The sequence below is a fragment of the Balaenoptera musculus genome, chromosome 19 (assembly GCF_009873245.2).
Source record: "Balaenoptera musculus isolate JJ_BM4_2016_0621 chromosome 19, mBalMus1.pri.v3, whole genome shotgun sequence".
NCBI lineage: Eukaryota > Metazoa > Chordata > Mammalia > Artiodactyla > Balaenopteridae > Balaenoptera > Balaenoptera musculus.
The window spans coordinates 12,277,771-12,301,112 of NC_045803.1; the positions used below are offsets into that span (position 1 = coordinate 12,277,771).

Below are 23,342 nucleotides of genomic sequence, written 5' to 3' on the forward strand. Positions count from 1 at the left end.
CAAGCGCTCCCCATGGCCCTCTGGGCTCCCGTGAGCCAGAGCAAAACAGAACCGAACACCCAGGGATGGAACCGCGCAGGAGGGGACAGAGCAGAGTGGGCTCAGGATCGCAAGGGCGGGCGGGACCAGTACATCCCTCCTGCCCACTCCCTGTCACCGTCTCCCCCCGCCACACGCAGGGACACACACACCAAGGGCCTCGGCCGTTCCTTACACTCTGCCAGGCACAGCAGGCTGGTCGGGGGTGGGGCCCCCAGAGAGCAGGCATGGAGCGAGTCCCTCCTGGCCCACAGCCTTGCGCACCTTCCCCGGCTGCCCTCAGCCCCGTCTTTCTTATTGCCCCACCCCCCAAGCCTGGTGGCCTCAGCAGCACGCTGGCCCTCACGCTCTCACGCTCACACGCTCTCTGCTTTCTTTCTGTCTCTGACTCTGCTTCCCGGCTGACTTTTTTGCTGTCTCCGTTGCTCCTTCCCTCCAGGCATTTCGATGTCGTGGGATGCACTCTGGGTCTCCCCGAGTCTCTCTCTCCCACTCTACTCCTCTCTGGCGTATTCCTGGACCCCCCCCCCTTTCTCAGATGACCCCTCTGGCCCTCCTGTCCCCTCGCGCCCCAAGAGGAGGAGGGCCGATGGCCGTGCAGGGGCCTCAGAAGCTGTCCTGGAGTTGGGGGGTGGGGCACCTCCTTTCTTGCTTTTCCTTCAAGTGCCTTTTTTTCCTTCTCTCTTCCTCGCCCCCTCTCCCCACCCGCGGCAGGTCCACATCTCCCCATGGCTCTCTCTGGAGACAGAAAGCTAGACGTGGACCCATATACACCCTGCACGCAAGACTGCAAACAGATCCAGGCTCAGAGGAAAAGGAGGCAATCAGGGTGGGAGGAAGAGGCCAGACATGGATGAAGACCAAGACAAGGAAAAAAGAAGAGGGCGATGGAGGTGGAGCGCCAGGGCGAGGAAGAGGAGAAGAGGGAAACCAGAGACCTGCAGAGACCGGCGGGCAACGTGAGCTGGACAGTGTCAGGGGTGGGGGTCGGGTGCTCACTGCTGAATATCTAGGGTCAGACTCTGTGACCTGTCCGCTGCCACCAAGCCCTCACCAGTGCCCTCTGTGTGGAATCAGGGTCAAGTGCCTGCCCTCAGCCCCTGGGGCTCCATGCTTGCCGGGACTCGGCCTTCGTTTGCTCTAGGACTGTCTGGGGTGCCAGGGACTCATCGGTCCCAGAAGGTGAAAGAAATGCCAGCCACTTTCACCCCCTCCGCATCTGTGACGCCCCACCCCGTGGCTGACAGCCACTCCCAGTCCTGGGTGGGTGGCAGCTGTCTCCACCCACCCAGGGACAGCAAAGGCAACCAAAGGGACCTCTAGCGGCTTCCCCGCACCCCACGGACGACAAAAAGCCCCTCCCATCCCAACTCCACACCCAGCGAGGAGCGCCACCGCCTGCCTGCGGCCCCGGCCAACCTGCTACAGCAGCACAGCCCGGCCCTCAGCCTCACCCAGCCGTGGCCCGTGGACCAACCCCTGGGGCCTGCCCAGAAGCAGCATCCAAGGAGCCACGCCTGCACCTAAGCTCCAGCCTGCCCCCCACCCCAAGGCCACATCTGTAACAGCACACACCCTATTCCTGGAGCCAAAGCCCTCACCCCGGGCACAACAGAGAGGTGGCTAAATGGGCCTGGGGGATCAGAGCAAATCCCAGGACCCTAGAGGGACCTACTGGCTTCTTGGTTCTTGTTTGCAGAACACCTGCGCTGCCACGCAGGCCTGCACTTCCCGGAGCATCCCAGGGCCACACCTGCACCCTCCAGAGAGGACGTGCCCACCTTGCAGCTCAACGTCTTCTTCCTTATACAGCCCTGGGTGCTGTACAAGTCACCTCACCAGACCCGGCAATGGAAGCCGGGTCTCACCCACCACTAAGCTCCTGCTTCCGAGGTATTCCAGGCCCCCTCGGGGTGTGCGGGCATTCTAGGCAGGCCCCGGCACTCGTGCCGGAGTCACCTCTGGGACCCCAGGGCCTGGTCCACACCGAAGGCCACTGTGTCTTTTTGTGGAAGGATGAAAGGACAGAAGGGAGGGAGACAAGGTGGGGACACAGCCCTGCTCCTGCCTCAGATGGCCATGGGGACTCAGACCAGGCCAGCATCCATGGCCCCCAGGAGTGACCCCCCCATCCCGAGCCATAACTTCCTCCTTGGCTTCTCCTAACCCTCAGGAGACGCCGTCCCACTCCTCCTCCCAAAGACTCCCTGAGGCCCCCCCCCAGGCAGGTGAATTACATCCTTCTCTTGGGATCTAGCGGCACAAGGCTCGGCACAAAAGAACCCCCAGGAAATGGTGGCTGAAGGAATAAATGGATAGATGTGGGTTTATGTGCCTATGTGTTCACTTATTTATTTATTCAACAAATACTTTTTTTTTTTTTTGGCCATGCCATGTGGCATGCGGGATCTTAGCTCCCCAACTGGGATCGAACCCATGACCCCTGCAGTGGAAGCTCGGAGTCCTAACCACTGGACCGCCAGGGAAGTCCCCATTCAACAAATACTTAATTGAGCATTTACACTGTGCCAGAGACTGGGTGTTGATGTGTTGGACAAATAGAGACGTCTCTCCCTGCCTCAACCATGAAGCTTAGGGCAGGGAAACACTACCCGGAGAATATACGATCAGATACCGTGACAATGGGCGAGAGGGAAGAACAGGGTAGGGGGGCCAGTCCAGGCCAGGGGGGTCGGGGAGCCCTAGATGGAGATCTGAGAGAGGTGGAAGGGTGAGCCCAACCAAGAGTGGAGAGAAGGCCCTGGCAGGGGTGGGAAGAAAGCCAGAGGAAGGGCCAGAGGGAGTGAAGGAGGGGGAGCCGCGTGGGCGCCAGAGGCAGACCAGCACCTCCAGGGCTGGAGGGGGTCTCGCTCACCCTGGGCTCCACGCTCCAGCTCCCTCCAGGGCATTGAGGAGGCCTGTGGACACGTTTGGGGAACCGCTCACCTTCCAAGTATGGTTATAAAGCAAAGACAATGGGGGGTGGGGGCAATGTTCGTTGTAATTGTTTTGCAACAAAATTAAATACCTAAAAGGGTGTGGCTCCCTTCAAACATGTGTCCCTGGGAGGCTGAACTTTTCCTGGAACCACTCAGATGTTTTGGCAACAGCTTTCAAGGCCAGTTTAGTTTACGGACTCCATCAACAAAACATCTCTATTGTATAATTGTCTCTAGTTTCTATCAAAACACCAACAAGTAGCCCCAGTATGATCCCTGATTAATATTAGCACTGCGGGGCTTCCCTGGTGGCGCAGTGGTTGAGAACCCGCCTGCTAATGCAGGAGACACGGGTTCGAGCCCTGGTCTGGGAAGATCCCACATGCCACGGAGCAACTGGGCCCGTGCGCCACAGCTACTGAGCCTGCGCGTCTGGAGCCTGTGCTCCGCAACAAGAGAGGCCCGCGCACCGCGATGAGGAGTGACCCCTGCTTGCCACAACTAGAGAAAGCCTTCGCACAGAAACGAAGACCCAACACAGCCAAAAATAAAAATAAAATAAATACATTAAAATAATTTCACATTTAAAAAAAAAAAATATTAGCACTGCTAAAGTTATCAGAGTTGCCTCCAAATAAGACTTCAGGTGTTCCCTTCTCCACCCCACCCCACAAATCAAAATCATTCCCAAAGCACAAAGATTGGCCACACGGAGGAGATTCCAAACCTGGAGTGGATTTTGGTGAAATGGAAGAATGAGAGCTTGAAGTTCAGACAGACCTGAGTCCAAATTCTGACTCTATCATTAAGGTTACCATGGTAACCTTAGGTAACCTTAGGCCAGCTGTGCCTTCCTTCTCTGTGGCTCAGTTTCCTTCTCTTGCAACAGTGACTCAACAGCTACTTCACAGGGTGGGAGGGAGTGCCCAGAACAGGCCCTGGCATAGAGGAGGCCCCTAATAAACATCAGTTTCCTTATTAGGATATAACAGCTCTCTGGCACGTGTTACCCAATCTGTCGTGCGGATGTCCGTGAAACCTTGGATACTTAACAAACATCTATCTGAACACAAAGAACTAAAATCACAGCCCTGACTGCAACCTCCATCAACTCTGACACAATTCTTTTTAAACACCTCTGTTACTTTAGCCCAACTTTCAGGCATTTCTCAAGAGCCAGCCTCTAGCCCCCAAATGAATTCTGCAGCCTGGAAGCTCCTTGACCTTCTTTTCAACGTCAAGAGCATCGGCGGACATGATGGTTCCTGGGAAAGCTACACTTCTGGTTCCCTGGAGAAAGCACACGTCGTGTAGTTCAGACTCCTATGTTCCTTACCGGCTAGAATAGGGCCCATGGATGAGCTTTGGGGGGGTCTGTGAACATTCTGAGGTTGGAGCACAATTGGGTAGACATAGGGATGCGTTTTCTTGGGAGAAAGTCTACACTAAATATTGCAAAACTGGAAATCCATGGGCCAAAGTTTGCCTGAAACATGTGGTTTGGACCACAAGGGGATTTTTGAAATTTGGGGGTAGTTGCCAATGTTGAAAAATCGAGAGATTTCACATGAAAGTCTGGACTTCCGGCTTCTCTTGAAAAATCGGAAAATCTGGCAAGTGGCGGGTACGTCCGTCTCTGCTTGGGGACGGTCAGTGGAGCTGAAGAGCAGCTCCCCCAGCCCTGCCAATGCATTTTCCAGTCCACCACGGTCCCTACCACACCAGATCGCAAACCCTAGGCTACAACTTTCATCTGCTTCTTAAAGTAAGGCTGCGACCCCCTCCACCCCCAGAGCAACGAGGCTATGAGGGCACGCAGAGGCCTCCCTGGGGTCCTGAGGCCTGTGGGTTAAACTGTTCTGGTTGGGGCAGCACGAGGCAGGGTCCCACCCCAGAGGCCCTGTCCGTAACCCTCCCCAGATGCTCACAGCCAGGGCCTCACCAAGCTGAGTGGAGCAAACCCTAGAGCAGATGCCCAGAGCCTCTGCTTCCTGCAGAGCTGAGCGGCTAGAGGACTCCTGCTTCTGTCTGGGAGTCTCAGCGGGCTCCAAGGAGGGGCCTCACAAATCCTCACTTGTTCAGGGGAGCTTCCAGCTGCATTTCAGGCTCCTGATTCCTGAGGCTACATGCTTTCACGGAGTAACTTCTTTCATCCTCACATCCTGTGCGTGTGTGTGTGTGCAGGGGTGCTGTTATTACCCTCCTTTGACAGATGGGGAAACTGAGGCTCTCACAGCTGGCAGCGGGCAGAGCTGGGGCTGTCTGGCTCCCGAGCTGGACCCTGAAGAGCCTCACTAGGCTTCCACCCTCAGGACAGCGAGTAAAGTGGGTTCTGTTATTATGCCCTTTTATAGACGAGGAAATGGAGGCTCTGACCGTCCCAAGTCACTCGCAGTTATGAAGGGACAGAAAAGAGATTCTGACGTGGGAGGACCTGACCCCAAGCTGTGATCTGAGCCACCAAGTTACCCCCATCTCTCTCCTACTGAGCCTACCTACCACTCATTGGCAGAAAGCCCCACGGTCACCAACGTCCAGAACCACGGGTTTGGCCAGAAAGCCGCAGGACACACAGAGGATGAAAACACAGATCAGTCAGAGTAACCTCGCAGAGGACAGAGGCAGAACGGGGAAGGGCAGCATCCCCGGGGTGGGGCCGGGGATGAGGATGGGAAAGCAGGGGCTTCCGAGAGGAGACAGGAGCCGGAGCACAGCAATAAGCAAAGCTCTGGGACCGTGGTCCTTACCTCTTGGGCAGAAGCAGCGAAGCTAATACATTCAAGCCACCAACCCGGTCCAGTAGAGAACCTGGTGAGAGAGGAGAAGGGAGTGAGCATCCTGGGGAAATCGTGAAACGTCTCCCCCTCGGGCAGAATGAGGCCCTCCTGGGGCCAAGGGACCCTGCTCCTGTCACACCATGAGGATCCACAAGTTGGTGAATGGAAACTCAGGTCCCGACAGCCACTGGTTACCTTCATTTCTGGGCTCTAAGCCTCAGTTGTCCCCATCTTATGAATGGGGATAACTGATGCCTTCTCTTGTTGAACATCTGTTTTTCCCAGCCGACTGGAAGCTCCTTAAAGGGCAGGGACTGTGTCTTACACCTTTAGCCTTTGACAGAGGGCCTGGCAAACGTGGGATGCTCATTAAGTACATGATGGATGATTGAGTGAATGGATGGATGGATGGAGGGATTAACTAATTGACAAACTATGTATCTCAAAGGACTGCAGGGAGGGTCAAATGAGAAAGAAATGTGAAAGGGTTATTCATTATTAGGTGCCTGTGTGCTGTGGGGAGATGAACATAAAAGTCACGATGATGTTTCTAACTGGTATATTTGTTCACTCATTTATTCATTTGGTTAATCAGCAAATACTGAGGCTCATCTGAGCTGGTCTCCGGACCAAGTGTGGGAGGTATGGAGATGGATTAGACAAGGTCTCTGCCCTGTCTACCGGGAGCTCGAAGGCAAGCTGGGGAGACTGAATGAAGAACTGATGCCCACACACTGGGGTAAGCAGAGGATGCAGTGGGAATCCCAGGGGAGGTCAGGGAAGACCCAGGGAGGATGCAACCCCCGAGCCAAGCCTGGCGGACGAATCCACTTTAGTCAGGTGGAGGGGCCGCGTGGGAGGAAAGAGACTGTCAGGCCTTTGGTCTCGCAGGGCTCAGCGAGAGACGTGGGAAAGATGAGGCTGCAGAGATGGTAGGGGGCTGCACCCAGCAGGGCCTGGTCCAAGCAGCTGGCGGGGAGGGAGATGATGCAGTTTGTCTTCAGAAAGGTCCCACTGCATGCTCTGTAGAAGATGGAGAGGACGGAGAGGTCTACAGGAAATGGGGAGACCCTCTCCAAAGAGTGTTTGCTGAGCCTCTCTGCAGCCCTGCAGGAAGGCAGAGTGACGGCTGGTGTCATCCCCACTTTACAGCTGCAGCAGGCGAGGCTATGAGGAGACTGACTTCCCCAGAATCCTGTACAGCTCGGTGAGGGGCGGAGCTGGTTAGAAAGCTCAGGCCTGCGTGCCTCCTACTGAAACCCTGTTTCCTGCCTTCTGGGAACGTGGTCTTCTTGGAAAAGCTGCTTGAACCCACACAAAGACCACCCTTGTTGTGGGCATTCAGAGAAGGAGCAGGGACTGGAGGATAGGAAGAGACTTCCCAGAGGAGACAGGGTTTCAAGGAGACCTTCCCGCCAGGCGGGTCCTGATGAGTGGGCGGTGGGCAACGTCAGAAGCAGTGGCTCAGAGAGGGAGAGCCCTGTGGGTGGGGTCACACAGCCAGGAAGCTCACACCTGCCTGACATCTGTGTGTCCCTGTGGGTGCACTCTCCAGAGGAGAGACCTCAGGGGGATGCGCAGGATGGCCATGGACCTTAACGTTTGGCAGGCTACTTTTCTACCTCACAGCAAATCTGCTGGCACAGATGGGGAAACTGAGGCCCAGGACCAGCCAAGGACACAAGGAATTGGTGGAGGCGGGACTGGAGTTCAGGAGGAGAAAAGAGAAAGAGAAGAAGATGAACTGAGACAGTGGGGAGAGTGATGATAGATAGATAAATAGATAGATAGATAGATAGATAGATAGGAAGAAAGGAAAGAGAAGAGAGATGGGGAGACACAGACAGACAGAGGAGGAATGGAGGGAGCCCAAGCAGAGAGGCCAGAGAGAAGCCCAAATGGGAAAGTAAAGAAGGGGTGTAAAAGTAACAGGGGGTCCACCCAACTCCTCCCCCCTCCCCCCTCTCCCTCTCTCTACCTGGGCCTCCATCTTCAGGGGTCAAGGGGACCCGGGCCCCTGGTCCCTGTGGGGAAGGAGGAGCTGGGGTTCCTTCCCCACTCAAAGGCTGCCCACCACCCGCACCCCCGCCCCCGGAGCTAATCAGCGGCTGTCATCTCCACGGTGAGGTCTTGGTTAAGGAGATTTAGGGCTGGGATCAATAGGAAATTTAAAAATCGATGCAGTGCGCAGGGCAAAATCGATGGCGTTTAATCGCCTTGCCGATTCCCAGTCAAAACAATTAGCCGCGCTGAGTGTTGAACACGGTGGCGACACGGCATTAACCGTCAATATTGGTGTAAGTGATGGCGGGGCGGGCAGGGGAATCCCCAGGCCTCTTAGGGGCCCGGAGTCAGGCAGTGCCTTCAGGCTGGGGTCCTCCCTGGAGGCGGCGCCCCCCCTCCTGCCCTGGTCTCTGCCCTCTGCCCTCTGCCACCCTCATCTGCGATGCCCACAGGCAGGACCACCCCTGGCCCGTCTGCCTCCAATTCTCCTCCTCGTGCCATCTCCCAGGTCCCCAAACCCCCATATTCCCCTGACAAATCCCTCTCCCAAGTAGCTAACATTTCCCCACAGGAGAGGCAAGCCCTGTGGGAGCTGGGAGCCGTATTCCCAGCAGGACCTTGAGACTGGAAGATGGGAATGGGAGCTACTTAGAAGGTGCCTTCTCCCCATTTCACAGATGGGAACTCTGGGGAACAGAGGGAAAAAGCAGGTGGCCCATGGTGACCTGGCACGGGAAGCAAGACCGGAACCCTGACTTCTCTGACTCCGGAGTCTCTGGTCCTCGCAGCCGCGCCACAGAGGAGGGGAAGATTCCAATGTTTCCTGGGGAAGGAGAGAAGGTCCTGGCCCCTCAGCTCTCCTTGAAGCCACTAGAACTGCTTCTGGAGGGTAGGCTGGAGTCTGGCTCCACTGGGGGTCCCTACACCACCCAGTACAGGGTATGGCCCTGAGCTGGAGCTTGGGACAGGCCTGAGGATGACGGTGCCCATCGGCCCCCCACACACACTGCCCACATACACTTTCACTGAGGAGCAGACAGACAGAGCAACCGTCTCCCACAAACACATCAGCTCAGCTAAATTCAGCAGAGTAGCCCGTAGTGAGAGCAGCCGGGGTTTCCTGGGTGCTAGCTGCGTGCCAGGTGTGGTTCGTTGCTCTGCGGGTGTGATCTTGAAGAATTCTCACAACCCTTTGGTGAGTATCATTCTCACGATACAGATGAGGAAATGGAGGCTCAGAGAGGTGAAGTCACTTGCCCAAGGTCACACAGCCAAGAGGGGGCAGCTCAGTCTGACCGGACTCTGAGGGGAACAGGACACAGAGCGAACAAGATCTAATGACTGCAAGCAAGAGAGTGGATGCAAGGAGGGGGTGCAGGAACCCAGCGCCTAGGCAGAGGTCCAGGAGGGGCCCACAGAGGCCCCTGAGGCAGGGGTGGGGCAAGCAAGGGGCGGAGCAAAACTGGAGACAGCCCTCGAAGCTCCTGACCTGGCAGGACGAGGACGGGAGATGGTGAGGCCGAGGCTGGCTCTCACCTTCTCTGAACTTGCCGGAGGGCTCCGAAGAGCCCCGAAGGGTTCTGGGGTGCTGCGTGGGGAGGGTGGAGGCTTCCCCAGCCACCTGCTCCCTGGCGCGGAGGCAGGGCGCGTGTGCGGGCAGGGGAGGAGGTCCGTGAGATGAGCCAGGGATTGATCTGACAAGGTCCTAATCAAATGGTCAATATCACTGACCTGACCACTTAACCTATTGATAAGCTGGCAAAGATGGAGCAGGCGGAGAGGGCTCAGGAAGGACAGCAGCGAGAGGGCTGGGGGGCAGCCCGATGGGCAGTGCTCAGGCCCACGGTGTGCCTGGGTCTGGGGGCCTGGGAGAGGGTGGGCGGTTTCCTCCTCAAGTGCCCCCACCCATCTCCCCTCTGATAGGTCATGTGTCTTCTTCTTCTTCTTCTTTTTTTTTTTTTTTTTGGCCGTGCGCACAGCATGTGGGATCTTAGTTCCCTGACCAGGGATCGAACCCGCGTCCCCTGCATTGAGACTGGACCACCAGGGAAACCCCACGGTCATGTGTCTTCTGCGTGTGGCTTCTACTCAAGCCTCTCCCTCCGGTCAGGGCCCCTCAGCCCCACCCTGAGTGAGGCTGGGAACCGTCCCCAGCACCCAAGCCATTCCCAGGTCCCCTTGGATCGTGCCTTAGCTTCTCACACATATGAGGGACTTCTCTGTGCCTCAATGTCCTTTTCTGTAAACTGGGGATAATTGCAATAGGAAATGCCAGGAAACAACCTAGATGTCCTGTGACTGGGGACTGGTACAACTCATGATGGTGTGGCAGCCACATAATGCAGGGCTGCGGAGTTGCAGAAAATATGCTTGAAATAAATTCATTGACAAGGAAGCGACATTCCTAATCCATTGTTAGGAAGGAAGAAAAGGCAGGTTATAAACTGGTATGTAGTTTATGGTTCCATTTTTATGAAACGCGTGCACATACACACACACTTTTTTTAATTTTCCTAAAGAAAAAGGTTTAGAGCAGAAATCAGAATTCTTTTTTATTTTTTAATTTTTTTTTTTTGGCTGCGTCGCGCAGCTTGGGAGATCTTAGTTCCCCGACCAGGGATTGAACCCGTGCCCAATCCCTGGGCCCCAGCAGTGAAAGCAGAGTTCTAACCACTGGACCGCCAGGGAAGTCCCAGAAGTCAGAATTCAGAGTTTGGTCCCAGGCATCTAACTTTTAATACATTCTTTGGGTAAACTCGTAGGCATACTCCCATTGGAGGAAAAGCTATCTAGAAAGATAGGCATCAAGAAGTTAATTTTGTTTTTCATTTAACTAGATGATCATGGTGGGATTTTATATCCCTTTGCATATCTGCATTTTCTACTTTTCCTACAATGAACATGTGTCACATGAGTTGACACCTGTTTGTAATTGCAAAAGGCGGGGCTAACGAGTCCTGCATCAGCAGGACTGTGGCGAGGCGCTCGGCAGACACACGATGAGCAGTGTTTCTCCGACCCCTTTCCCTTTCCCGGACAGGCTTGTCTTATGTTCCCCCTGAGTCCAAGCCCAGCCGAGCCCAGAGCCCCCAAGAATGTGAATGAATCTGAAATCTGCTGAGTGGAGAAGCTCCTCTGGCTTCTCCTCTATTAGAGAGGACAGGGTAGGACCAAGCGGAATTCTGTGCCCTGTCCCCGCTTCAGGAAACTGGCTGAGGGCTTATGGGCAGGAGGGACAGCTGGAGGGGAAGCCGAGGCCCAGAGGGAAGGAAAGGATTTTCCCAGCATCACACAGCTGGTTGTAACAGAGCTGGGACCAAAGCCGGCTCCTGGGTTGTGCCATCCCACTGCCGAGAGGAGAAAAACCTGCAAGATCAAGCGTGCACGCGGGCCAGAGGACTAGTGAGAGGGTGTGCGATTCTACGGAGCAGAAGAGCATGGTGGTCAAAAAGCTGTGTGACCCTGGGCAAGTCACTTCATCTCTCTGAGCCTCAGTTTGCTCAAACATAAAACGGGGATAACACCTGCCTCACAGTGGTGGTGTGAGAAGTCAACAAGACCATGCTTACAACCAACTTAGGAGAGGGACTGACACAGAAAGGGGCAAGTGAGTGGTGGAAATGATATTAGGATTATCAGCCCACAAATGATGTATGTGCGTAGGATGTGCAGGGTGCGGAAGGGAATGCAGTGCGGGGGGCAGGAGGGAGGCGTGTCCCGGTGCTCTGTCTTGGGGTGAACAAATGCAATGAAGACACCTGGCTCAATATGTTCCTTTAGGGACTTCCCTGGCGGCCCAGCGGTTAAGACTCCGAGCTTCCACTGCAGGGGACACAGGTTCCATCCCTGGTCAGGAAACTAAAGATCCCACATGCCGCGTGGCACAGCCAAAAATATATATTTATATGTTCCTTTGTTCACTTGTTCATTCATTCATCCATTCATTCATCCAATAAGCACTTCCTGAGGCCAATTCTAGGTCAGACCCTGTGTCAAGCCCTGCAATCCACATATGAACAATGGGAGTTCCCGCTGAGTTAGTAAAGAGGAATTGGGGATGGCTGGGCTGCTCTCTCATCTGTGAGAGTTGCTTGCCTCAGTGGCCTCCAAACCACCCTTTGAGGCTTCTGCTGAAAGGGGCCGAGCAGGAGCGCGAGCCCCCACCGCCTGCCCGGTGCGGTACTTCAGGTGGGTGTGCGAGCACGCGTAGGAATAGTAAGGTCTGTGCAGACGGGCTGTGTTCACCTTTGTGATTCACAGCCCCGCACACCAGGCCTGACACTCTGGGGACACGCCGTGCTCGATTTTTTTTTTTTCCTCTGTTTTTTTTTAATGAAAAAAAAAAAATGTTCAAAGCGCCTAGCACAATGCCTAACACCTGGCAGGTCCTCGACAAATAGCAGCTATTATTAGCATCATCATCACACACCAGATCACTCTTGATCCCTACAAAAACCTTATTTTGCCGACGAGAAAAATTGAGGTTTGAAAGGAGAGATGTGATTTGCCCACAGCCGTGGCTGGGACTCAAAGCAGGGTGTGTGCGACCCTACAGTCTGGGGTCTGCCTTTTCCTGTCATGGGGTGGGTTGTCAGGGTCAGGCAGTGGGGGAAGGGCAACAGTTGGGGGGTAAGCGGACGTGATGATGGGGGGGGGCAAGGATGCGTTGGCTGGGGTGAGGGGAGCATTGTCAGGAAGATGGAGTGGAGTGTACAGGCCCAGGATGAGGGGTGTAGAGTCTGGTTGCTTCAGCCGGCTGGCTTCCTTCCTCAGGCAGGAGGCGGCCTGACTTGCCGATGCCCCTACCACACTAGTAGGTGCAGGCCCCCTTCTCCCCCAGAAGGTGAGCTCCCTCCACTCCTGTTCAGCACCGCCGACGTCCAGCTCTACTATTTATTATACTGGACAGCTTGGATGACAAGGGACCCAGCTCCTGTTCATCTGACAAACATCCACTGTGCACCTACTGTGTGCTGAGCATCGTTCTAGGCAGTGGGGATACAGCCGTGAACAACACAAAGTCCCTGCCCTCACGGTGCTGACTTTCTAGTGGAGGAGGAGATACAATAGATAAGAATATATACCTCAGAGCTAAGAAGGAAAATAAAGCAGGTGAAGGGGTAGGTTACAAGATGATGTTACTTTAGACTGAGAGGTCAGGAAAGGCCTGCTGGGGAAGGTGGGCTTTGAGTAGTGTTGGGGGTAAGAGCTTTCCTGGCAAAAGGAACAGCAGGTGCAAAGGCCCTGAAGCAGGAACAAGGTTGATGTGTTTGAAGAAGAGCAAGAAGGCCAGAGTGGCCTGAGCTTCTGGAGGCAGGAGGAAAGGTGTGGAAGTTGAACGGGCAAGCGGGTACCAGTTCATGCAGGGCTTCCAGGCTAAAGAAGATGTTCTAAGTGTGTTGGGGGACTCAATACGGCAGATGAAAGTTGGTCTCACCTTCAAAAACCAAGCTCCATCCTCACTGCTTCCCCATATACCACGTGGGGCCTTCTGACCCATCCATTCTCTAAGAACAAGCTCCAGATGCCTTCAATAAACCCTTGGAGTCCCAGACAAGGCTCCTTCAGGGTCGACCCTCCCATCCTGGGGACTCCTCTGGGGCAGGGAAGGGACTGGCTCATCCGTGCACCTTGGCACCCAGCTAAGGCCTGGCCACAGGAGGCCTCAGAAAACAGCGGAGTGTCAATGGTCACTAAAAAGGACTGTCACCCTTGACCTCCACCTCCCAGCAAATCTCCCTGTGGGAGCGAGTTGTAGCTTGTTCAACTCTGCCCAGCGGCAGAGAGAAGGGGCTGGAGCAGGGGGAAGGCAGCTGTGGCACCGCCCTGGCCAGGCCTTGTCCAGGGTTCCCAGAGTGGATGGGCAGGACCCCTCCCTCTGGGGGTCTCCCTGTCCTCCTCCCGTCCCTCCTCCTCACCAGACTCTGAGATCCCTGACTTAGTACGTGGCTCACATCCTGTCAAGCCCCTCCTCAAAACCCTTCTGTCTACGCGGTGCGCCTGAAATAAATCCGAGCCTCACAGCCCTTGCCAGTGATGTCAAGCTTCATTTCTCGCCCCTACCTGAACACACCTGCAAGTCCAGTGATGTGCACATTTGCTCACACCTCCGTGCCTGTGCACAGGGAGCACCTCTAATTCTTTATTTTTTATTATTTTTTATTTTTGGCTGCACGGCGAGGCTTGCGGGATCTTAGTTCCCGACCAGGGATCGAACCCACAACCCCTGCAGTGGAATTGCCATGTCCTAACCACTGGACTGCCAGGGAATTCCCGGGAGTGCCTCTATTTGGACAGCCCTCTGCCTCCCCTTTTCCTCTGGACCCTGCCCACAATTCTCCATGTCACCTCCTCAGTGAAGCCCCCTGGACCCTCTCAGGCAGCACAGCCCTGGCACACTCTGTGCACCTCTGTCAGAGCCCAGACATCTGGACCCCAGCCAGGGGGACCCCATTTTCCACCAGAGGAGTTTTCTAAAGGGTCACTGAGGTACAGAAGACTGGGGGTGGGGGCATCTGTGTCCTGCATTATTTATGCCTGTGCGGCCTCAGTAAGTTTTGGGAGGGATGTGTGTGCACATTTAGAATCAGTATGTTGTGTCTAACGCTCAGCTTAAATGTCATGTCCACAGAGGTGTTACACCTGACCCACCCATCTCAACCAAGTTCTCCCATGATCCCTTCCCCAGGCCCCTTGTTCCTTTCCTTCCCAGATGTTATCACCGTTCATAACTAACTACACACTGAGGTCCAATCAGTACCCATCCTGTTGGCTCCAAGCTCTTGGAGAGCAAGGCCCAGGTCTGTCTTGTGAATCACTGTTTCCCAGCTTCTAAGATAGGGCCTGGCTCACGTAGGGCCCAGTTCCTGTGTGATGAATGAATTCATACCGTGAATGTGTGATGAATGAATTCATTCCGTGAACGTTTTTAGACCTGAGCATCTACCCATTTTCATTTTGCTCTAAGGGAACAAGTCTAAAGTGGGGGATGTCTGGGTGCTATAACTCAGAACACGTCCCTTCAGGTCACTGTGAGTGGCTTCCCTGTGGGACCTCTGAACGTGGCCTGTGTGCACCCATGGGCCTGTGGGCTGAGATGCCGCCATATTTAGTATCTGTGTTTGTACCTTTCCGGCTGAAAAGACTCTCCACGTGAGGAGCACCCTGGGGTTTTAGTGTTTGTCTTGCCGTGTGATGTCTCGGTACCTACGAGCACGCATGGATGTCTGGGCTTTCATACCTGTGTGTGAGTGCGTGCTTATCCTTGTTTTTATATCTGGTATGTCCATTTCAACATCTCTGGAGATGTGTGCACAAGCATCTGTGTGGATTTGTAGGCTTTTATATCTACGTGCTTTCTAAAGAGAATCTCTGACCAAGGGGACGGGTACCTGAGTCTCAGGACCCATGGGTGCACAGATCTGTCATGTATTTGAGAATGTGTGTGTCTGTGTGTCTATTTTAGAACCACTGCATGTGTCTGCATGTATATCTATTTCAAAATTTCAAAGTCTCTGACTATACTTTGTAGTTTGGAGGGTGTGTGTGCGTGTGTCTCTGTGTGTGTCTCTGTGTGTGTGTCAAGAATGACATGGACATGGGTACACCTGTGTGTCCCTCTTCCCCTTTCCAGCCTGGATGAGTACTTCTTCTCTGCCTCTCTCTCACGCACACCCACCCATGCTCATATGTGCCGCGCGGATGGGGAGGGGGCCAGGGTGTCAGCGAGCTCCTGTGTCACAAGGTTAATTTCTCCGCAGCCAGGCAGGCTGGGCCCTGAGGGGAGTGGTGGGGAGGGGCTGGTCCCCACAGCCCCTCTGATAAATATGTATTTGGGGCTGCTGTGCTCAAAGGTCACGCGGGGAGAAGGAGGAGGAGGGGTGGTCTGTACTGTGCGGCGTTGCTGGGTCCCCGCCAGGCCCAGCCTGGGTTGTGTGACCCCCTCCAGAGGGACGATGCATAGATTCAGGGAGATGTCCCCCTCATCTGGTCTGGCCCACCCCACCCACAGCTATGCTCAGAGGGAGATGCTGTGTGGACACACAGATATTCAGACTCTGGAGCAGGCAAGCACACAAGCCCACACCCGCTGATGCCCAGACAGAGGCTCTGACGGATGCACAAAGGCGGCCTTGTGGGCCACCAGGTGCATGGACAGCTGGAGTCCAGGCCATTCCTTCTCCCTCGCCCCAACCTTCACCCAACACCGAAAAAAAATACAAGCACACAAGAGTGCACGGCATCTCGTGAAAAGAAAGGTCCTTGCACACTCAATACACACATGCACGTATGAGCACAAAGGTACACGAGGTGCATCAAGAAGGGTCCCTGAGCACTTCGTGGGTGGGTATGTACACACACACACACACAAATGCACATATGAAGATGCACACAGATGCACCACAAGAGTGCCCAGGACACAAAGTTCTACGGAGGCAGGTGCACGCTGATGTATGCACACGCACATACGCACACGTGCACACTCACCCATACAAAGACCCCAAGACACGCACACCAGGCAGGATGCCGGCAGGACCAGGCTGGGAAACCCACCCTGTCGCAACACAGCCGGCTCTGGCCCTCTCCCCACTGAGGCGAGAAGGGCCACCCGGTCTCTGGTCTGTGGCCCCCCAGCCGGCTCCAGCCAAACGCGCCATCATTTGTCCAGCCCCGAGTCACATCAATTGTCGAGCCTCCCTCCTCGCTGACCGGCCATCTCGGCCATCAGCGGCCTCGGCCATTAGTCGGCTCCCGCCTCTGGCCTGTGTTTGTTGAGTCTCCCTTACCTGGCAGAACCGTCCAGACCAACGGAGCCCTTTCAGGGTCTGCCTGACCCCTTCCCCAAGGGATTCTGAGGTCCCCTGTCGTGTGACCCTCAGCCCAGGCCTCAGGGCAACCCCCTCCCCTCGGCGCACCGCTCAGGCGGTCATTCTTCAATGACCGCTGCCCACGGTGGTTCTGGTGGATCTCGAGGCTGTGTGTTTGAGTGAGTGTGTGTGTGTGTGTGTGTGTGTGTGTGAGTCCTCTTGTAGGCATGTGTGTATGGCTGGTGGGGTGGCTACAGCTGTGCTTTAAGTCAAAAGGAGTGTGTGCATGTGCGTGCGTGAGTGTGTCTGTGTGTGTGTGTGAATAGGGCTTAGGATACCAGCAGCTGTGCTTAAAGTCAAGGAGTATCTGAGCGTGTGGTTGTGCATATGGGGAGTTAGGATGTCACGGGCGTGCTTCACACGTGTGTGCGTGCATGTGCACATGTGTGCGTGCTGGAATGCAGGGAGTGACTGGGTGTACGGGTCTGGCCTTGGTGCAGGGGCTGTGAGGGACTGTTTCTGTCTCGGGCATGGGGATCAGCGCGGTACAGGCTTCTGCTTTGCAAGCGGTTGTGAGCAAGCGGAGTGTGTCTCCCCCAGAGTCTGCTGCCTGTGTTTGTGAAAGTGACAGATGCTGCCTCCCCGGCCTCACTGCGGGGGATTAAGTCTGTGAATGCCACACGAGTCCGCGCCCCGGTGGGGGAGGGTCCCCAGCCTGCTCTTACACTCACGTGTGCGGGCCACAGCCCTGAACGGTATACGGTCTTGGGGATGACGGCTAAAGTACGCCCTTGCCAGTTTCTCTGAAGGAGAGCGCGTCCGAATGGACGCCGGGGTGAAGGGCTGTGTGTGTGTGTGCACAGGCGCTCACTCACGCTCACACTCTAGTCCGTGCTGTCCAAGGCACACTGCCGTAAGATGCACATGTGCGCTCAAGATCACACACGTGATAGCTCCCCAGGGCCAGAGCGATCAAGTCCAAACTTCTCAGAACCTCCAGAGACAGGCCCTGCGACACCGTGCCAACCTCAGCTCTTAGGGCCGTGCCCCCAACCTGGGCCGCTTCCTCCCTGCTCCCCGCTTCCCTCGGTCATCTTTCCGCCCTCCCCCCCGTGCCCCCTTCCTCAGTGCCTGCGCATCCTCAAAGACCCACTTCCCTGTTTAAACACACACCTCCCTCCTCCGGGTTCCCGATGACCCAGAAGCTCCCTTTGTGCTCCAGGCACCCAGAATCTTGTCTAAGGCGGGGTCCACTTCAGAGCCCGTGGTTGGTCCCTAACAATCGTTTTCAGGTAAGGAGCGATCATGCTGCCATGGCCTGACTACCTCAGGGAACTAACTGTACTTCATTAGCTGGGTGACTCACACCACTCAGTAAATACCTATTGAATTCGGGGACCTAGGAGGTGGGGTCACCCCCTCCAGCCTCCTTCCGAGTGTGTCAGAGCTGGGAAAGCTGCCTGCCCCGAGGATCTAAAGAAGGTGGGGCTGTGGATGAGTGAGGGAAGGGGCACCTGCCTCCCAAGGCCACCACCTGCATCTGGGAAGGTGGCTGTGCAGCACGGGGCCCACCAGCAGGGGCGGGGGCGGGGGCGGGGGGGGACATAAGCTCATTGGTAACCCTGTCATTGAAGAGGGCCAGCCCCAAACTGTCACCCACAGAGTGGGCGCTCAACCTCACTCCTTTGCTGGCTTTCCCTGCAAGATACAAAACGAAACCCAGGTCCTCAAAGCCCTTGCTGAGCCATGTAAGGCATCCATCCACCTGACAGGTCCTGGGAGAGGGCCTGTGGATGGACGTCTCAGGGGGCGGGGAGGAAGTGGGGGAAGGCGCCGAGCCAGGGAAAGGAAATGGTGCTGGAACAGATAAGAGGAGAGGGGCAGGCCTCCAAAGACAGGCCAGGCTTGATACCAGGAGTCCAAGACCTCAGTCCTAGCACCGCTTGGGTGCTCATAGGCTGAGAGAATCAAGCCCTCATCTGTGAAAGGGGCACCATCAGGGCTGCCGTAAGAGGTAGGCGGTTGTAAGGGGCGTCGTCATCGTTATTATTATTATTATTATTATTATTATTATTATTATTATTAGATTAGAAGTTGTTAGGCCCAAGGGAAAAACAATGAGTGATATATATTTAGAAGAAAGAACAGACCCCGGTCTGAGGAGACCCCCACGTCCACTCTCTCCTCCAACAATTCCCCAAGGGTTTCTCAACCATTTCAATCCTGAAAAAAATACTGGAAATTAACCAGCACATGCCAGACAGGGAAACTGCTTCCTTGCCCCCATCTAAGTCCAAGTACCCACTGGCATAGCCATCTGTCCCCCGATCCAGGGTCATGCCCCAACACACTACGAATATGCACCAGAGCTCTGACAAGCTCTACCCAGCGGGGTGCTGAGGTTGAGGCCCCTAGCTTGGCTGTCACATCGGTGGGGGAAAGGCTTCTGGCCTATGGCCCCTGCATGCAAGGAGCGAATGTGTATGAACCAGAATGCAGGGGGCCTGGGGTGACCACTGATGGGTCTGCTGGAAAAAAATCTGGCTAGCATGCTGTTTAGGATGTATGGGCTAACCTCCATCACACACACACAGCATGGGTGTGGGCGCACACACACACACAAACACACACACTGTGGCTGAGTTCTTTCCATACCACGGTCCATGAAACAGACACCCTCCATTTTCCCTGCAAAGACTGACAGAGGGAAGTGAGGGCAACCAAGGTCCCCAAGGATGGCATTGCAACCGACCGGAGGGTTGGCCAGCAGCCTAAGGGAAATGGGGATCTGGACCTTTCCAATGGACGTGGATGGGCCTCTGTCCAGCCTTATCCAGAAATCAGGAAGTAGATGCGGAATCCCATTACCAGCAACTGGAGATGCTGCCGGTGGCCTTGATGCGATTCCCTCCTGGCCCGCCTGCCACCCCCTGCCATGGGACGCTTTGTTACTACAGAAGAGCCAGGGAAGGTTTCTGTGGGCTGGCAGACTTCGGGGAGGCGGGATCTTTTCTTGTTTTGTTTTCTTGAACCCAGCTTCAAGGTTGCTGTGCAAGCATGCTGTCAAGCCCACCCCTACGCCCACGACCTCTGTGCACATTTCTCATCACTAAACCGGGACCCTACTTCACAAACCCACCCTCCTTCTGACCCAGGACACACAGAGACCCAGAGACACCTAACAAGAATAACAACAACAATAACAGTAATAATAGCTCTATGTCAAAACGGTATTACACTTTCACACAGGTGACTTTATTCCATGTGTACTCTTGGGGCACACACCACAGTCAGACCTAGTACTTGCACGCAGAGCCTGTAGGCCAACCACGCTACACGTACAGACTGACGCACCCACCGCCGATGCCAGACTTGGCACACAGATCTGCACACGCGCCAACGGCCGCCACGCACAGAGCCAGAGTGCCTCCCGAGTGCACACGCGGCGAGGGCTCCATGGACATCGAGACAAGGGAAGGACCTTCCAGGATAAATACTCGCGCCAACTCCCTCCTGCACACGCATCACCCACAGTGGGAACCCCCAGTACCCGGTCTCCCCCCGCTGGACACACATGTCATGATTCTACACCTTTGGCTCTTCACTCTGCCAAGGCTCCCAAGCCCTGCACACAGTCAGTCCGTCCTGCACGCCTCTCTCAATGCCCGTAGGCCGTGTACACATGCACATGGCCGCCATGGTCTGACTGTACACTCCAGCCCCTCACTGCGCACTGACACCACACTCTCCCTTCCTGCCCTGGGGGAGGGGGCAAATTCGCCTGGCAGGATGGTAAGAGGCTAAAAGCTACTGACTTAAGCGTCTCATTGGGTCTTTCCCTAAATCCAGGACCAGCTCCCTAACTCTGCAGGCCTCAGGAGGGAGGGAAAGAGCGGGGAGTGGTCAGCAGGCCAGAGGCTTTCTCTTTGGATCTCTTACCTGGGGCGCAAAAGCTCTGAGGACCCTCTCAGATGGACCCCCGCACAAACTGCCTCCCCTTTTCACTTCCCACTAGCCATCTGTGTCATTTTCTTCTCCGTCCACACCCTTCTCTCTCAGCGGGGCTGAGTCCAGAACCATGAGCCCTCACTTAAAGTCTTCCCCTCCCCCTGCCATGGCCCCAGTGAGCATCCAGCAGGACTTCTCCAGGAGGCCAGAGGAAATAGGGGGATGGTGCTAGAGCCCCCCCACCCGGGGCAGACCCAAGCCCCCAGCAGGGATAAAAGAGGGTAGAAATACATGGGTCTGCGGAATAAGGCTTAGACTCTGGTGGGAACTTGGGGGAGTCCTGTCTTTGCACAGAGCCCCTCTCCCTGGCACGCTGTTCAAGCCGAATGCTACAAAAGTGATGAATAAATGAAACTGAGGGAGGGGGTAGAAAGGACGGGGCGACAGGGAAAATGAGTGGCAGGGAGGGAGACAGGGGGAAGGGGGAAAAGAGAGAAAAAGAAAGGGAGGGTGGAGAAAAGGAAGATGGCAAAAAAAGAAAACCTGAGGGGGTGGGGGGTAGTTTTTCTGGAGAGGAGGAAGAGACAGAAACTGGAAAACAGGGAGAAAGAGACACCAGCAAAGGAGATGGAGAAAAAGGAGCCCGAGGTAGGACATGAGAGGAAGAAAAGAGAAGGGAGCAAAGAGGCAGGAGGAGGCGGCCGAGGGGGTTCCCCAAGTTACAGACTTTGCCCAGAGAACTGAGGGGCGCACCCTGGCTCCCCAACATCGCTCCGGGGCCCTGGAGCTCCGCTGCCCACCTCTCCGGCCAGAGATGCCGAGGCCTCTTCGAGCCCCGATCCCGCCTTCCGCCCTTCTGGCAGTCCGAGGCACCCCGCTTCTTTCTCTTGCCCCTCGTTCCCACCCCCAGCCCTTTCTCGTTCCCCGTGCCCTCTTACCTCTCCCCCCCACGCACCCTGCTTGCTTCCGAGGTTCAGACAGCATCACCAACCAATATCCTCACCATCATCACACTACACCGGCCCCCACACCCCCAGGAAAGGGAGGGAAAAAAAAAAAAAAACAGGCGGCACCGCCACCAGCCCTGACCCCCTCTCGCCTCATTTTCTCCACAGTCGCCCGTTCCCCAAATGCAGGGTCCAAAATGGGGATCCCGCCCAGCCCGGGGAGCCTCTCCAAAGCGCCGAACGAAGCCAGTCGGGCGCAGATGCCACCTTGTCTCTCCTCTCGCTCCTTTTTGTATATGATGGCCCCAGCCGCGATGTGGTTTATTTTCGTCTTTTTATTGGTGTTATTTTTTTCCTCTTTTTCTTTATTTTTTTGGCCTGGGGGCGGCAGCGATGAAAGCGCCCACCGCCCGTCTCCTCCGCCAGCTCCCGGCCGGCCGCTCTTTCTCTAGTCTGCGCTCCTGGGCCTCCCTCCTTTCTCTTCTCTGTCTCCGCTCTGCTCCTCCGTCCTTTCAGCTCCGTCCCCAGTCGACTGCTCTCTCCTCTCTCTACTGCCTCCTCCTCCACGCCTCTCCGTTCCCCTTCCTTCTTGCCCCTTCTCCCCTTTTTCTCTCCCTCTTCACCTCCTCTGCGTCCCCATTTCTTCCCATCCCTCCCCCCCCAACCACGCACATCTCTCCTTTGGTTCCCTCGCTGCCACCAACAGTAAGCCGACCCCACACACACACCTTGCCCCCAAATAATAAAAATACCCAGCCAGGGGGCAAAGCCCCGACGCCGGGCGCCGGGAGGGAGGCGAGAGGGCCGGGGCCGCAGCGGCGGCGGGCAGCCCGAGCGCGGTGCGGAGCGAGCGGCGCCCGCCCGGCTCCCGCCCGGAGAGCTCTCTGCAATAGGCCGAGCCGGCTGCATTAAGCTTCTTGCAATCAATAAAGCGCGGGTCAGATTATGCAAAGCGCAGATATTAATATGCAAAGTTTTAAAGATTTTTAAATGGAAGGGCGAGCGCGGCGCGGGCGGGCAGGCAGGGGCTGCGAGGGGAGAGGGAGGAAGGGAGGGCGGGCGGGCGGCGCGCAGGCGAGCTGGGGAGAGGAGGAGGCTGCCCGCCGCCCGCCCGCCCGCCCGGCTGCGCCGCGCCGCCTTGCCTTACCGCTGCTCCCATCGGTAGGCGCCGCTGTCTTCGCCATGCGCGTCAGCTGCACGGCTCCGAGGGGATGGCCGAGGAGGAGCCGCCGCCGCCAACGCTACCCCCGCTCCCGCTCCCGCTCCCGCGCCCGCTCGCTGCCTGCTGCTGGCGCTGCTCTGGCCGCTGCTCCTCGCCTGAGCTGCCGGCGCGAGCCCAGGCGCGCGCCATCCCCGGCTCCCACCTTGTCCCCATGGCAACCCCGGGCCCAAGGATGCTCAGAGAGAGAGCGCGAGCGAGAGAGCGAGGGGGGAGAGAGGGAGAGGGAGAGGGCGGGGAGCGCAGGGGACACGGAGGCAGGGAGAGGCCCCAGACTCACAGAGACACAGAGATTCACAGAGACAGAGACACGCAGAGACACGCAGAGATAGGCTGAAACAGATAGAGATGCAGTAACAGAGAGAGGGGAGAGGGGTAGGGAATAGAGGGGGACACAGAGACAAGGAAAAGCACAGAGACCTACAGAGACACACAGAGATACACAGAGACATACAGAAAGAGACAGAGGGGAAAGGGAGGGGCAGGGAGCAGAGGGGGACTCAAAAGCAGGGAGGTGCCCTGAGGCCTGGAGACTCACAGAAACACCCAGAGACACAGAGACATCCAGAGACAGAGACAAGGGGGAAAAGGGAGAGGGAATAGGCAGGGAGCACAGAGGACTCAGAGGCAGGGAAAGACTCATAGAGACAAAGAGATGCCCA

At 56.0% G+C, this 23,342-nt stretch overlaps 1 protein-coding gene across 1 annotated transcript in view; it reads right to left on the reverse strand.

Moving 5' to 3' along the window:
* The window catches only part of POU2F2 (POU class 2 homeobox 2), a 73,006-nt gene extending 50,312 nt beyond the window's left edge, over positions 1–22,694 (reverse strand). Inside the window, exons 1-2 of the mRNA XM_036834957.1 lie at positions 22,609–22,694; positions 5,726–5,786 (exon numbers count right to left, since the gene is read on the reverse strand). The gene's annotated coding sequence lies outside the window, so the exon portion shown is untranslated. The remainder of the gene's footprint in view (positions 1–5,725; positions 5,787–22,608) is intronic.
* Between the last annotated feature and the right edge of the window lie 648 nt (positions 22,695–23,342).